Here is a 16,882-nt window from a genome sequence, read left to right on the forward strand (position 1 = left end):
CAAGACGTCTACAAAGCTTTGAAAGAGCTCAAAAACAATAAAGCAAGTGCAGAAGATCAAACATTTGTAGAACTTTGGAAATATGCAGCAGAAGCAGCGAAAATATCAGTATACGAATGCACAGTGAAAATTTGGAACAAAGAAAAACTGCCAGCACACTGGACTACAGCTATAATCCACTCATTATGCAAAAAAAGAGACAAATCAAATCCAAACAACTATAGAGGAGTTTCCCTTGCGGATGCCACACGTAAAGTCATGTCAGGAGTTCCATACAATCATTGTAAAGATCAGCTTTAACTGGAACTCTGAGAATACACTAGAGGATTTAGACCATGGAGAAGTTGCCCTGCTTATGATTGTATCCACAGACCTTCAATGATGAAGATAATATGGAATTTCAGTCTTCATCACAAATTAATAAAAATGATAAACTTAACACTAACAACACCAAATCTAAAGTAAAGTTCAGAGGAGAAACATATGAGCCATTTATGATTGAAACCTTTTAAACTGTACACTCAAGTACGTGATGAGGGAATGGTACAAGGAAAATACTAAGGAACATAATAATTGGAAATGAGAAAGATCAAATAAACAGCAACTGCTAAGGATTTGAAGATGACTTAACATTACTAGCTAATAACATTCAACAAGCCAGAAATCAAATAACAAGCCTACAACATATAGCACAATAAAGGACTCCAGTTATCATTTGAAAAGAATGAGATAATAGTGGCAGATCCTCTAGTAATCATCCACATGACAGTAAATAACAGGAAAGTAAAAACAGTGAAACAGTTTAAATACCTAGGAGAAATTTTAACATTGAATTTGGATGATAAACCTACACAGCAAGCAGGAACTAGCAAAATAACAAAAGCTCAAAGATTAAGATGATTTACTTATAATAGAAAAGTCTATAAATTGAAACTAAATTAAAACTTTACAAAATGGTGATATACAGAAGTGAAACACTTTTCAAGTCACTTGGAAAAACAGAACTGACAAAATCCTAAAAATAGAGAGAAGAATAGCTAGAACATGCACAAATAAGAAATATCAAAAAGATTGATAGTGGCACATAGTGCCAAATGAAGTCATGAAAAACAAACTGGAGCCAATTACAGAGCCTACACAGAAAAAAGTATCTCTTTCTTTGGTCGCATTATGAGAACACCAGGAACCAGATCATCAAGAAAAATTATAGAGAAACTGTGGAACAGGAAGCAAAACAAGCAGGATAGATAAAGGAAATCAGAGAGGATATGAAAGAGCTAGAATTAACCCTGGGTGATTTATAAAACAAAACAGAAAATTTAAACAAACTGAAAAATATATAAATAAGCTTTAAACCAAAAATAGGCAAATGGCAAAAATAAAAAAAGGTATTTACAGATGAGGAACAACAAAAAACATCAAAATGAATGAAAAGATACTGGGCAATTCAGAAAGTAAACCTATTGAATAAGATATTCAGAAAATGATTGACTGTAGTGGTCGAATAGGACATAAAAGCAGAAGAAGAAGAAGAAGAAATATAGCGCGAGGCAACAGTTTTGGTAATCTATACATAAATTACAGCACTTTCAATAAAATGCTGAATTTAAATCCCAGTTTGTCTCACATCTCAATACATATCTAATGCTGTGAAATTTATTTTGCTGGGCCTAATCTGCTTAACTTCTTCATGATATAAATCTGTCAACAGTTTCCAGTGGAAATGTTCTATGAAAACAATGTTAGCCGTTAATCAATTAAATACTATGAAGTGAATGTCTAAAGGCCTGACAGAAATAGACAACAGGAATGCTGCAGATTTGGAACATGTAAAATTGCGAATTTAAGTAATCTCTATTAATTTCAATACCATTTGCATATTAAGATGCATTTCCTGCCCATTTAATCTAATTAATATTTTGACGTATGATACATTGATATGCACTTGTTCTGAATATGTAAAATGCAATAACACCTTTCCCAGCTTATGATAGGGTATTATTTTAATTTACTAATGTAAGGTATTTTGGTTGTTTTCATATATACGAGCCTGTAAGGCTAGATACTGAAATTTGGATTGTGAATGCTGATAAAGAACAGCAGCGCCATTGAGAGGGTTCCTCACCTAGAACTAATAGAGGTTGGAGTTGAACTAGGACTAGAATTGTGTATTTCTCAGGAATGAAAAGTGGAGCGAGTGATAAAAATAAAAAGGAGTGAATATTTGTTTTAGTGTTTCAATGCAAATAAAGACCACATTCAATAGCACTGGCTATAACAATAAAAGATTAGGGTTCTGAAAAACTTAAGGAATTTATTGAAAAAATTGTATGAAAGCATTCAGTTTAAGAATTTGTAAAACAATTTTGAATTTCTTTTTTGTATTTTATACCTCAAAATTTAATTCTTTTATAATTATCCATCATACACAACAGAACTTCCTGGCAGATTAAAACTGTGTGCCACACTGATACTCAAATTCAGAACCTTTGCATTTCACACGCAAGTACACACCATCTTAGACAGCCAAGCATGACTCATGACTCATCCTTACAGGTTTACTTCTGCCAGTGCTTGAGCCTCTACCTTCCAAACCTCACAGAAGCTCTACTGCAAAACTTGCAGGACTAACATTCCTGGAATAAAGAATTTTGCAGAGGCATGGCTTTGTCACAGCCTGGGGGATATTTCTGGAATGAAATTTTCACTCCACATTGGAGTGATATGCTGATATGAAAGTTCCTGGAAGAATGAAAATGTGTGCCAGAACGAGACTTGAAATTCAGACCTTTGCCTTTTGTAGGCAGGTGCTCACCAATTGAGCTACCCAGGCACAAGTCATGGCCCATTCTTACACATTTTCAACCACCAGTCAAGCTATGTAGATGAATCATCAGTCATGCTTTGTTAGCTCAGTCAGTAAGCACTTGCCCGCAAAACGCAAAGGTCCCAAGTTTGAGCTTTGGTCTGGCACACAGTTTTAATCTGCTATGAAGTTTTATATCAGTGTACAGTGTACAGAGTGAAAATTTCATTCTGGATATATCACACTATTAAACAAAATTATTGCCAGACTCAGAACATCAACATCACTCCTACATATGACCCTTACAGTATTATAAACTAGAATATAATGACTGGTTTCCGAAAATATTCAGAGAGGATATCACACTCCAGAATATTCTGGATACTGAGGGCAACATAACACAAACAATAATGTTTGGATCTATAGAATGTTCATCATACAATAAATTGCAGATTACCAACACTTTCACTGGACACTGAAACATCCAGGAATACACATTAGCTGCTCATGGCTCTTCTTCAATAATAGATTATATAACCATAAATAATAAATCATGAGTGCATGTAAAGGACACAAGCATATACATGTTAATACAGACTGCATCATAGTCAGGTCAGATCTTCTGTTTCCCACAGAATAGCAAAAATGAATAAAATGAAATGAAACTAAAGTTAGTAGATACAATGTTCATTTGTTAAGAGATGCTAGCATCAAGAGTTTCAGTCATGTCAGATGAAAATCATCTTGCTCTACTAGACCAGTAAGTGACAGCATAGATAAAGACGGGAAAATATGGAAGTGGTATTGCATCAAACACTAGAGGTGCATTAGGTGCCTACAAAAATTAATAAATGACCAGAGGACTAACAAAATTTTGGGAGCCAGTGTTCCATACTGCGTCAAGAAATATACTGCTTTCATCAATACACATCTTGCATAATGCTCATGACACTAAAATTAAAGAATTTTGGGCTCATAAAGAGGGCTACTGACAGTTTTTCTGTGGATGGAATATGAAGGGAGGAAATTAGACTGCTACATGGTATACTCTCCACCATATACTGTATGGTGCCTATTGGAGTACATATGACTGGTTAAGGGAACTAAATGTACTGGCAAGCCCAGTTTTCTCCAAACAACATTAAGTACAGAATTGGAAATAAAAAATGATCAGCATTAGTAAGAAAACTTAAATGAGAAAGTTGAATGTACTACATCTATGAAACAGAGTGTTATATGCAGACTTACAAAACTGTGGAGCTATTAACCAAACAGGAAAGAAAGAATTATCAAATTGATCGAGTTTAAGAATCAGAATATATAAATTATTTTAAGAAGTTGGTAATGGTTTGTGAAGAGGAAACTCATACCCATTCATATAACAGCTTGTGTTGACTTTACTACAAAAGAAGAGCTCCTAGACTCATTTGTTTGGAAATAGATGCTCCAGAGCTAAACAGTGTTTTGTTCAATTTTTATCTCTTTTGTTCCTTGTAGCTAGAGTCAGGGACACAGTCTCATTTTCAATCAACAGTTACTCCCATCAGCCAACCCACCAAGCTGGAATCCGGCATCACCAATGGTCACAGAAAAATTAACGTTACATAGGAATTACTGAAGAGAATGGGTTCAGACCCAGAAACTAACTGCAAAGATTGAAAGATAAATAAAATAAAAATAAATAGCAACATAGGAACTTCTATTTTGCAAACAAATATTTTATCTGCTATAAACTTGAAAATAAAATTCTCCTTCCAAAGCAGTGGACAAGATCATGAAAAATTCTTAGAAGTAATTAATAAGAACAAAAAATCTGATATTTATGATATAAAGATGGAATTTACTATGTTCATTCTATCCGGTTTTATTTATAGACTACTAAATTTTATAAACTTATGTTGTTTAAGTAATTATGAGTGTAAAGAAATTATTAATGTCCAACTTTTGAGAAAGGTAAAAGAATTTATTATTTTACTTAAGAATGTAATCTTACTCAACCCTTTAAACAAAGTGCATTTTAAAATATTCATGTAGAGGATGGTATAAATCATGAAAATATTTGGGAAGAAACACCAGCATGGATAATCTAAGAAAAGACCTAGCACAGATTCTATTTTGACAGTTGAGCAGTTTGAAGAAAAATGAAGGTAGTTCAACCTGTCAACGTGTTGTTTATTTATTGAAGATGAAAAGCTTTTGATGAGATTAAAAGAGATTTACTGTGAAATATTTCAACAAGATGAGCCATACCAGCACATCTTATTGATCAAATAAATTCAACACACAAAAGCATGTGTCTTAGAATAAGGACAAATGAAATAATAATACCGCTAACACAGCTCCAAGAATCAATGACACTGATTAACAACACCTAAAGTGAAATGACACATAGATTCAAATAAACATTTTATGTGATATGACAATTACTTAGCGACAATATTGTCTGTGGATGATCAGCTTATCATTGCTAGTTCAGAGGAAATATTACATATCTGGTGCCAGATCAGAGACAAGCTAACATATTGAAGGAGATCTACATTAAGAAGTGGATGGCAAAAGACTTAAATAAGAATAAGAAGTGTTATCCTTATCAAGAATAACCAACGTGTAGAAGGAAAACCATTGACGTTGGTTAATTTGTGCTTTGGTCTGCTACTGTCTCACCAAAAGCTAACTTTATTTGTCAGTCAGTATACCCATTTCTTTGATGGAAAACTGAGTTATTACTTCAGTATTAGACTTGCCTCATTTGAAACAACTCGCATGATAATGGCTAAGGTATTAAAAATACACATATTGCAAATAGTGGTGTGAATTAAAGATCAGTAAGTAGAGATCTGTGGGTGCAGGCTGCCTTTAGATACTATGTTCAACTTTTATGTTGTTTTTATTTCAACAGTGTCATTCATGAATGTGAGTTGTGTATTCTGTTTCAGCTATGGTATGACCTACTTTTGTATTTGGATGAAGAAAATTCCCATTTTGAAGTAAAACTTTGAACTGCCTCCCTTGAAGATGAAAATAATGAGTGTACCATCAATTTAGCACTAAAAAAGGGTCATTACAGTCACACCATTTCCAGTTTTTCAAGCGTTCATGAATAAATTGTCAAATGCTGGAGGAAAAGGTTGTCCTATGGAAATGGCAGGATGAGACTGCCCTCTATAAATGACATCTTGTTGAACAAGAAATCACATCAATGACAATATGAACTTTGACAGATTTATTGTTATGGGACTGAGCTTACTACCAACTAAATTTAGTTATTCTTGAGACAGTTATTTGGTGAATATCAAAACTTGTGATGTCAGAGTTGGCATTTAAGACCTCCTGGAACAATTGGGTAACATGCACATAGATTCTGATGCAGCATTTTCCTAGCATGCAACCAATGACAGAAGTTTTTTTGGTTGGTATATGTCTCATATTGAGTCAATAATAATATACACTCTTTGTGTACTTTTAAAACTTCATACGACTTCAACAGTGAAATATTTCTGTGTCTTCTGTTTTACCCCTTTGGTAGAATCCACCACCATCAGTGTATGAAATCTGTTGACCATTAGGTTGATAGTTGACAGTCGTCAGGAATTTATGATCAGTACTTCACCATGGAACATGAAGTGCTCCACATAGCACTTTCTGATACACTTTTTACAATGCGCTACATCAAATTTGTTTTTCTTTTGCAGTTGGTTCTGTCTTGTCACTACCATTCCTGCAACTCCTTCTGGTAAGTGGCTACAGTTAGGATTCTTGGACTGTGGAATTCTACTGTGCATGGTGTATGTGGATTCAAACAGCAAGAAAATTTGTGTGCCAGCATGAACATCTTAGGAATTTAAAATATCTTCACAGGTGTCCAAAGTTAAAGCAACAAACTGCTATGTCCCCATCCTGTATCTAAGTACTGATAAAATCATATAGACTGTCAACAGATGTCCATACGATCGTGTTCCACATGGAAGATGGCATTCCAATCAATGGACAACCACAACAGCAATGAAATCAGGGCATCCATCAAATGGTGTAATATTTGTTGGGTAGTTCCACATCCACAATCACTGTGTACACGGTCACAGATGGTGCAGTATGGCATAGAGAAGAAACCTAACAGACACTTTGAAGTGGAGAATCATAGGAAGAATGGAAGCAGGACAGCTGTTCCTTGGATGTGATGACAGATGATAGAGACCAAAACTGTATCCCAAAGACTGGGGCAGGGCTGATCACATGTGACAGCAGAAAGAGAAGACCGCTATATGGCTGTAAGGGCACAATGGGATTACCTTTGTACTGCATGGCAACTGGCATCTGATCTTGCAGCATCCACTGGACATTTTGTATCAAGGCAAACAGCACACAGAAGGCTTCAGCAGAATGGCCTTTATTGTTGGAGACTTGCTGTATGTGTACCTTTGGCATATCTTCACATTCACATAAGGGGATGCCTGGAGTGGAGTCATCAACATGCCATCTGGACACTCGAACAGTAGGGCAATGTTCTTCTCACAGATGAGTCCTGAATTGGTCTCAAGAATGAGTCTCAATCGACTCACATCTGGAGGGAATATGGAACATGATTTTGAGACACAAAAATTGTGGAAAGAGACTGATATTGAGGAGGATCCCTAAAGGTGTGGGCAGGAATTATGATGACCATTTGAACAGCTCTACATGAAATTGTACAGGTGACACAGCAAGGTTTAACTGCTGTCAGGTATTGTGACAATACCTTGAGAGTTCATGTGTGGTTAGGTGGACCCAGATGACTTGCATCACATCAACGTCCACCAACCACTCCTCGAGACTGAGAGCAGCTCTGCAGTAAGAATGGGCATTATTGCCTCAACAAGAGACTGATGACATCTTTGCAGCATGTCTCACCATTGTCAGGGCTGTATTGGTGCCATAGGTGGTCATATCCCATGTTGATCATAGTAATCAGCTGTTGAAATGTGTGTGCAAATCCATTAAGTTGGAAAAAAATGAAGAACATTTTTGTCTACCATTATGCTCTTTGCAGTTGTTTACATTCTGTATTCTTTACAGTGTTTCTACTTTACTATTATCTGTTTATACTGTTTTGTGGGAAAATAAATGCAACCTTTCAAAATTTTTGTTTGTTGCTTTAATTTTGAACACCAGTGTGAATTACCACCAAATGAATTATTACACTTGGTTAGCTGAATGTTCAGGCCCTCTAAGTCCAAACTATTCAGATGTTCCTAAATCTGCTTTATTTCCTGTTCAAAAGGAGTAGACAGTCTGGAAGTCTGGAGATGTTTATTGCTTTGGGGATTGAAAATTCATTTATGCATGATTTTCAAGTATAAGGTAATGAGATTTATGCTATTTGGGGATTTCCTGACATGGGAAGAATTTTGTTAGATTGTGATGCTTGCATGTGTAATGACACATTTTGCAAAAGATGAAAGCACCAATACTTGTTTATTGATAGGATCAGTATTCAGGTTTCTAAGAAACATCTTTAAAACTACAAACTTTACCACTTGATACAAAGAGACAAATTTAGATAATCTTAAGACTATATGTATCACATATCCCCCTACTTACTTCATTACGTTCATAATCACTAAAGTATGTGATCCTCAATCCATATTTTATGTCTTAGCTTATATTTGTGATTTTAAATCACAATTTTTACATTGTTATTTCAATGTCAACCTGTGTTTCCTGGGCAACATACTTTAGATTTCTTTCCTTTCCTTTTTTTGGTTATTTCTATTTTTCTTTGTTTTATTTACTACTGTCATCCTAATTTGTTTCTGTTTCATACTGTTTTTTCTCTGCAACTCTCCACACCATTTTACAATCTTTTCTTCCACTCTTCCAGTGTCCAGAATGAAATTTTCACTCTGCAGTGAAGTGTGCACTGATTTGAATCTTCCTCACAGATTAAAACTGTGTGCTGGACTGAGACTGGAAATTGTTAACTTTGCCTTTCACAGGCAAGTGCTGACCTACTGAGCTGCCCAAGCATGACTCATAACCAGTCGTCACAGCTTTACTTCTGCCAGTACCTTGTCTCCTACTTTCCAAACTTCACAGAAGTTCTCCTGTGAAACTTGTGGGACTAGCACTCATGGAAGAAAGGATATTGTTTGGAGATATGGCTTGACCACAGCCTGGGGAATGTTACCAGAAATTTTAACTCTGCATTGGAGTGGGTGCTGGTATGAAATTTTCTGGAAGCTTAAAAATGTGTGCCAGACCAAGACTCGAAACTGGGATCTTTGACTTTTGTGGGCAAGTGCTCACCAATTGAGTTACCCAGGCACAACTCATGACCCATCCTCACACATTTACAACTGCCAGTAAAGCTGTGTGGATGGATCATGAGTCTTGCTTGGGTAGTTCAGTCAGTATGCACTTGCCCACAAAAGCCAAAGTCCCGAGTTTGAGTCTTGGTCCGGCACTCAGTTTTAATTTGCTATCAGTGTACACTCTGTTCCAGAGTGAAAATTTCATTCTGGATCTATCACACAATTAAACAAAATTACTGTCAGACAAAGTATATTGACACGACTCTGTAAAGCTGTGAGGATGAGTTGTGGTTGTGCTTGGCTAGCGCAGCTGGTAGAAGACGTGCCTTTGAAAGGCGAAGGTCCTGAGATCAAGTCGTGGACTGACATATGGTTTTAATCTGTCAGGAAGTTTCCTCCAGTGTATTTGTACCTTAACTGTTCTACATTCACAATTACATCTACATCTACATCTTCCTCAATACTCTAAAAACCAATGTGAAGTGCATGGCAGAGAGTATATCCCACTGTACCATGTCTTATGGTTTATTTCTGTTCAATTTGCACAAATGGATTATTCTGCTAGGTAAGGGCGATGAAAATTTAATTGTGATTGAGACTGGAATTCTGTAGCATGATAAGAAAGAAGAGGAAAAATAGCAGGTGAATGTGGACTGGGGGAAAGGACTCAAAGAAGAAACAGGATGGTAAAATTTTGCACAGAGCATAATATAATCATTACTAACACTTGGTTTCTGAATCATGACAGAAGTTTGTGCATGTGGAAGAGACCTGGAGACATCAGAAGCTTTCAGATTGGTTACATAATGGTAAGACAGAGACTTTTGAACTAAATTTTAAACTTTAAGACATTTTCAGGAGCAGATGGTTATAGCAATTTATTGGTTATGAACTTTAGATTAAAACTGAAGAAATTGCAAAAGGTAGGAAGTTAAGGAGATGGAACCCAGATAAGCTGAAAGAGCCAGGGGTTGTTGAGAGTTTTGGAGGGAACAATAGGCAATGACTGACTTTGACAGGGGAAAGGAATTCTGTAAAAGACAAATGAATAGTTATGAGAGATGAAATGGTGAAGGCAGCAGAAGATCAAATAGATAGAAGGCAAGACCTAATAAAAACCTTGTATATCACAGGGGATACAGAATTTAATTGATGAAAGGAGAAAATATAAAAATTCAGCAAATGAAGCCACTCAAAGGACTACATATATCTAAAAATGAGATTGACAGGAAGTGCAAAATGGCTATGCAGGAATGGCTAGAGGATAGATACGAGGGTGGTTTGAAAAGTTCTCAGAATGGAATAGAAAAAATAGTATTTACATCACTGAAACTTTTTTTTCATTTTTCAATGTAGTCTTCTTGTAGATTAATGCACTTGGTCCAACGACGTTCCAGTGCCTTGATCCCATCTCAAAAATGAGTTTCCTCCAGGCCTGCAAAATAATTGTCAACTCCGGCTCTCAATTCTTCATTTGAAGTGAATCTTCATCCACCAAGAAAAATTTTCAGTTTTAGGAAGAGATGGATGGCAGTCTGATGGAGCCATATCAGGTGTATAAGAAGGGAGTGGCAACAATGCCTTAGTTCACATAATTTTGCAATGGCAACAGCACATGTCTGCAATCCAGCGTCAAGAGTTGTGCCACTCATCTTGCAGATAATTATTTTATTTCTATTTCTTCCCTTAAAATGTGATATACCCTTTGAGATGACATCCGACAAGTGTAAGCAGTTTCACACACTTTCAATCAGCAATCCTCCATGACCATTTGTGCAGTTTTGCAATGATTTCTGGAGTAGTGACACATCTTGGCCAACCACTGTGCAGATCATCATCTAAGGTCTCCCGAACAAATTTAAATTCATTTGTCCACTTGACAACAGTTGAATATGAAGGAGCAGAGTCCCCAGTGTATTCTGGAAATTGGCATGAATGTCCTTTGCTTTCATACCTTTCTTTATGAAAAACTTAATCACTCCTTGTATCTCGATTTTTTCCAGCTTCACACCTCACTATGTGGGAACAACAACAGAGCCATGTCACCACTACAAGTCTCTTCCAAGAGCACTGAGGTGTCACGTGTTTGCAGGCAACAGTCCAATGAATATAACGTGAACAACTCGTTGCACTAGCACTGTCCTCTTGTGGTGATTCCAAGAACTTTTCAAACCACCCTTGTATAATGACACAGATGCATATATCACAATGGGAAAGATAGATAGATACTGCCTATAGGAAAATTGGAGAAAAGAGAAGCAAAAGGGTGAATATCAAGAACTCAGATGGAAAACCAGTACAAAGAAATGAAGGAAAAGTTGAAAGGTGGAACAAGTTTATAGACCGGCTACATAATGAACATGAAATTGAGGGCAATATTATAGAAACAGAATAGGATGTAAATGAATATGAGATGGATGTACAATCCTGAAAGATAAATTTGACAGAGCACTCAAAGATCTAGACTAAAACTAGTCCCACGGAGTAGACAACATTCTGTCAGAATTACTGTTATCCTTGGGAGAGCCAGCCATGACAAAACTATTCCACCTGGTGTGCAAGATGTATGAGGCCCTCAGATTTCAAGAAGAATGCAATAATTCCAATTCGAAAAACACAGTTGCCCACAGCAGCGAATGTTACTGAATTATCAGTTTAATAAGTCTTAGTTGCAAAAGAGTAACACTAATTATTTACAGAATAATTGAAAAACTGGTAGAATGCAACCTCAGGGAAGATCAGTTTAAATTCTGGACAAATGTAGGAACACCCAAGGCCCAACATAATCTCTTAGAAGATAGGTTACACAAAGGCAAACCTATGGATATTTCATTTGTAGATGGAGAGAAAGCTTTTGACAATGGTAACTGGAATACACCCTTCAAAATTCTGAAGGTAGCAGGATGTTAAATAAAAAGAGGGAAAGGTTATTTACAACTTGTACATAATCCAGATGGCAGTTATAAGAGTCGAAGGGCATGAAAGGGAAATATCAGTTGAGAAAGGTGTGAGACAGGCTTCTAGCCCATCCCCAATGTTATTCACTCTATGTACTGAACAAGCAGTAAAGAAAACCAAAAGAAAAATTTGAGGATGGAATTCAAGTTCAGGGAAAGGAAATAAAGACTTTGAGGTTTGCCAATGACATCATAATTCTGTCAGAGACAGCAAAGAAACTGAAAGAGCAGTTGAATGGAATGGATGGTGTCTTGAAAGGAACATGCAAGATGAACATCAAATAAAAGCAAAACAGGGGTTATGGAATGTAGTCAAATTAAACTAATCCATGTTGAGGGAATTAGATTAGGAGATAAGACACTGAAAACAGTAGATAAGTTTTGCAGTTTGGACAGTAAAATAACTGGTGATGGCTGAAGAAGAGAGGATGTAAAATATAGAAGGGCAATGGCAACAAAGTGTTTCTGAAGAAGAGAAATTTGTTGACAATGAATACACATTTAAGTGTTAGGAAGTCCTTTTACAAAGGAATTTGTCTGGAGTGTAGCCTTGTATGGAAGTGAAACATGAATGATAAACAGTTCAGCAAAGATGAGAATAGAAACTTTTGAAATGTGATGCTGCACTAAAATGCTGATGATTGGTTGGGTAGAGCATGTAAATAGTGAGGAGGTACTAAGCAGGTTCATATGGATGCAGGCTGCAGCAGTTAATTGGAGATGAAGAGAGTTGCCTAGGATAGAGTAGCATGGAGAGCTGCATCAAATCTGTCTCAGGACTGACGACCATAAAAACAAAATTGCAGATAGGTTGTGAAAAGATGATTGCTGAAATGCCTCTGTGCCTGTTCTAGTTAGTCTATGTTTATATTTGTGGTCCCTAAATGAGCAATGCATAGGAGGTTGAAGTATATTTCTAAATTCACTTCATACTAATTCTTAAAACTTTGTAAGCAGGTATTCACTAGGTAGTTAGCATCTGTCTTTGAAAGTTTGCCAGTTAAGGTTTTGCAGAATTTCTACGATTCTCTCCCACAGATCAAGAAAATGTGTAACCATTTGTGCAGCCATCCTTTATATACTTTTAGTGTCCCATGTTAGTCCTATTTGGTACAGCTCCCACACACTTAAGCAGTATTCTAGAACTGTTCAAATGAATATTTTGGTAGCAATTTCCCTTGCAGATCGATTGTAGTTTCCCAATATCCTACCAAGTCCACCACCTATTTTTCCTTTGACTGAGCTTATGTGATAGTACCATTTCATATCATTACAAAATGTCAGATCGAAGTTTGTAAGAATTGGCAGATTCCAGTTGTGACTCTCTGGTATTATAATCACTGAATAATACTAATTATTTTTAATTTTGTGAATCAGATACTTTTATATTTCATTCCACACAAAATATGCTTACTCACCTCACCCATTTTGTTACATTTCTGTTTTTAACCTCTTGTATTAAAAGGCTGTCTAAATTAAACTTTATTAACTATTTTATCTGATGATTTTTTTACACATATAATTAATGTAAATATATCTCACCTCAGTCTTATCATCATGGTGAGTAATGAATGTGTTCCAACTTTCTGAAAGTATGTTTACTGAAATAGTTATTGAAAAATAGCAGCAACTAAAGGCTCCTACACAGTTCTTTTTTCACCTGTTTACAATATCAGCATTTGTTTCCTTTCTGTGCCTTTTTAGTGTTGTGAAATCATGAAAATCATTGAGGTGACATCTGCTGGAAGCTACTCACAAGTTTCATATATTGTTGGTAGCAACAGCTAAATATGTAGTATGAAGTTTGGTAAATACCTAAACTCAGACAGACTGCATAATTTACTCATGATTGCTCTTGAGAACTCCATATGTGGTACTAGTCACTGTTTTTATCTTGTCAGTCTACTGTTCCAAAATTGTCCTCTTTCATCCCCAAAGAGACTAAGAATATGAGGGGTGGAAATGGAAATGATTCTAAGTGTCCAATCTCAGTTTGTCATAAGAATGTCTTTCTCTTGATGCATCACTTACTTGTATCCAAATATCTGAGTAGGTATTCTGATACCACAGAATTATGCTGTCTATCTCATCAAGAAAAAAAAATAATAATAAGCCAAATTAGAAAAATAAATATTTTACTAAGAACATTCTAAGCAGCATACCAGGAAACTGACTATTTCTAAGTGCCAATACAAAAGTTTTTGTTTCAGTTGCTATTAATACAGATACATTACATTTTATTTGTAATAATACAAATATGTCAGTAATATTTTAAATAGTAGAAATGTACTTAATAAAAATTATTTCCCATTTATTTCAAAGTATTTTTGAGACAATAACACAATTATCTTCTAGAAAAAATATCTTAATACTGACATCTGTCTTTTGTGCAACTCCATTCTTGGGATCAGTTGTGGCAACATTTACTGTAAAACTCCCTGTGCTGTTGTGGAAGAAATGGCAACATCATCAAACAGGTCTTTCTGTTTTCCAACACATAAAAATGGCTGGTCTTTCAGTTGAAGTACAGCATTCCTCTCTTGAATTGAGATTTTACCATTCTTATGTTTCAAAGTAAGAATTTTTATATAGCTGCTTGAGATGGATATATACGAGACAGTTTGTTGACACTGCACTTTGAGATCTTGCATGCCTGCATTGCCAACAATGTTTCAGCAGCATTTTTAAAATCAAAGAAGTCAGTTGTCTGCATTGAAATTACATGGACTGGGTTCATTGCTTTAACTGAACCAACAGTCTTGTGTAAATCATCCTTACCTTTTGTCATTTCTCTATAACTGCAAAATCTCTGTTGCATGTCACAAAATTTTGCCCCATGCAGTAATGACTTTTTGAAACATTTTCTGCATAAAAAAAAGTCTAGGGACATGAAATAGAATACCAAGAATAAAACAAGACTGAAAACATGTTTTCTTAAAAACAGCACTTTCAGCATTTTCCATTTCCACTCTTCATGTGTTTTCCTGCTGATGATTATCGGACATAGTTATTAGGATTTGGTAATCAGGTATAATGTCATTATTTCACTTTCTCTTGGTATTACATAGATGAAAATCCACTTGTATTTTACCTCTTGTGATCATTGTTAGAAATGCATTAACTGCAGCCTGAAAACAGCACCCAAGTTTCCCACAATTATAAATATCTTAGTCTTTCAATTTTAGTGGCAGCTGATTTTCCCCTTATATCACTGATGCATTATGAAACTGCAACACATCAATACAGCATAATGAATCAACACTAACACCTATATGTGTAGCAATTTCTTTCACAGCGACAAGCCAGCAGCCTTTAATAGTGTCATCCACTACTGTGATGTTTTGTTTAGTTCCTGCTCTCTACTGCTGTCCTGATCATAGGGCTACTGTCACAGAGGTGATATTTTTAAACTTGCTATATAACACTCATAGAACTGACATAGTAACAGTAATGAATCAGCACAATATATTATCTATTTGTGCTTGAGTTCATTTAGTTCTACAGCATCATTTTGCAAAAATTGCTCCACATTAGGTGCATATTTGTAGGTCTATGGCCACAACTGTACTATCTCTGCTCATCTGCATTATGTTCTCACATTATGATGTCATATATTGGACATACTATAGATTGCAAGTACCACTGTCCACAACTTTCAGTACTCACACTCCATTTTTCACATTTTTACCAGAATTTTAAAGGTTTACATTTAACCACAATTTTTTAATGACGAGAAACATTGGAATAATGTAGGGATAAGCTGGTGTTAGTAAATGCTGTATGTATGACTGCAGCTCATAGCCACTATTGTTTAGCCTGTATATCAAAGAAACACTGTTGAAGCAAAACAAAATTACAGAACTGGTTTTGAATGTGAGAGGAATCTACCTGTGCTCAAGTTTGCAGGTCACAGAGTTCTTTTGGCTGAAAGTATGGAGGGGCAAGTAGAGCAGAGTTTGGGTTGAGGATAAACAAAATGAACATGAAAGTGATGAACATTAGTAAAAAGGGGAAAACTGACTTGCTTTAGAGTGAAAATGGGCATGTTTCAGCATAAAAAGTGAACAAAATTTTTTCTGGGAAACTAGTTAGAAAATAAAGTCTATGCAATGAAGATGCCACAAATGGAGTGGTGCAGATGAAAATTGGATCTTCATCGTAAGAAATCTATAAGTACTGATATTTATTATTAACTTTGACACGAAGAAGTGGTTTGTGAAGCTGTATATCTGGAGTACAGTAGTATAGGGATTTATCATGTTTTCCATGACAAAACTGAATAAGAATAAATAGGTGGCATTTGAAGCACAAAGTAACAGGAGGAAGTTAATATTTAAGTGGACATATAGACTATGAAGTGAAGAATACTATAAATAAGTTTATATAAGTCTCTTTCCTGAAGGAGGGAAATACATAATTCAGCAGTGGGAGGATCAGTAAAATGGATAAATCATAGGGACAGATGAGTATTAGAACATGTAACAAATTTTACTGAGAATGATTGGCATAGGATTTATGCAGAAATGAAAATATTAGCACTATAGGTCTTCAGCAGCCGTCATTATATTCTACTTTATGCCTGATGCCTGATCATTATAAAGTAGGTATCATATTCACTTCTTATTTACTTCTCAGCTTTTCTAAGAGATCATTCTTTAATTGTACTAATAATTTACTTTTTTTGTATTATGACAACATAATTGTCTGTACTAAACATGTAGCCATTTCTTGGAGGATGCATATTAGCTGCAGAATTATTTCAGCTAAGATTATAAGTAATCTAGGTGTTTAGATACATAGTAAACTGTTGTGGAAAGCTCATATTCACGATC

General features: G+C 35.6%; 1 protein-coding gene across 3 annotated transcripts in view; it reads right to left on the bottom strand.

The window, feature by feature from the left end:
* Positions 1-16,882, bottom strand: part of LOC126470192 (rho guanine nucleotide exchange factor 17) — a 649,655-nt gene that overhangs the window by 173,480 nt on the left and 459,293 nt on the right. The gene's annotated exons all lie outside the window — the stretch shown is intronic.

The sequence above is a fragment of the Schistocerca serialis genome, chromosome 3 (genome assembly GCF_023864345.2).
Source record: "Schistocerca serialis cubense isolate TAMUIC-IGC-003099 chromosome 3, iqSchSeri2.2, whole genome shotgun sequence".
Taxonomy (NCBI): domain Eukaryota; kingdom Metazoa; phylum Arthropoda; class Insecta; order Orthoptera; family Acrididae; genus Schistocerca; species Schistocerca serialis.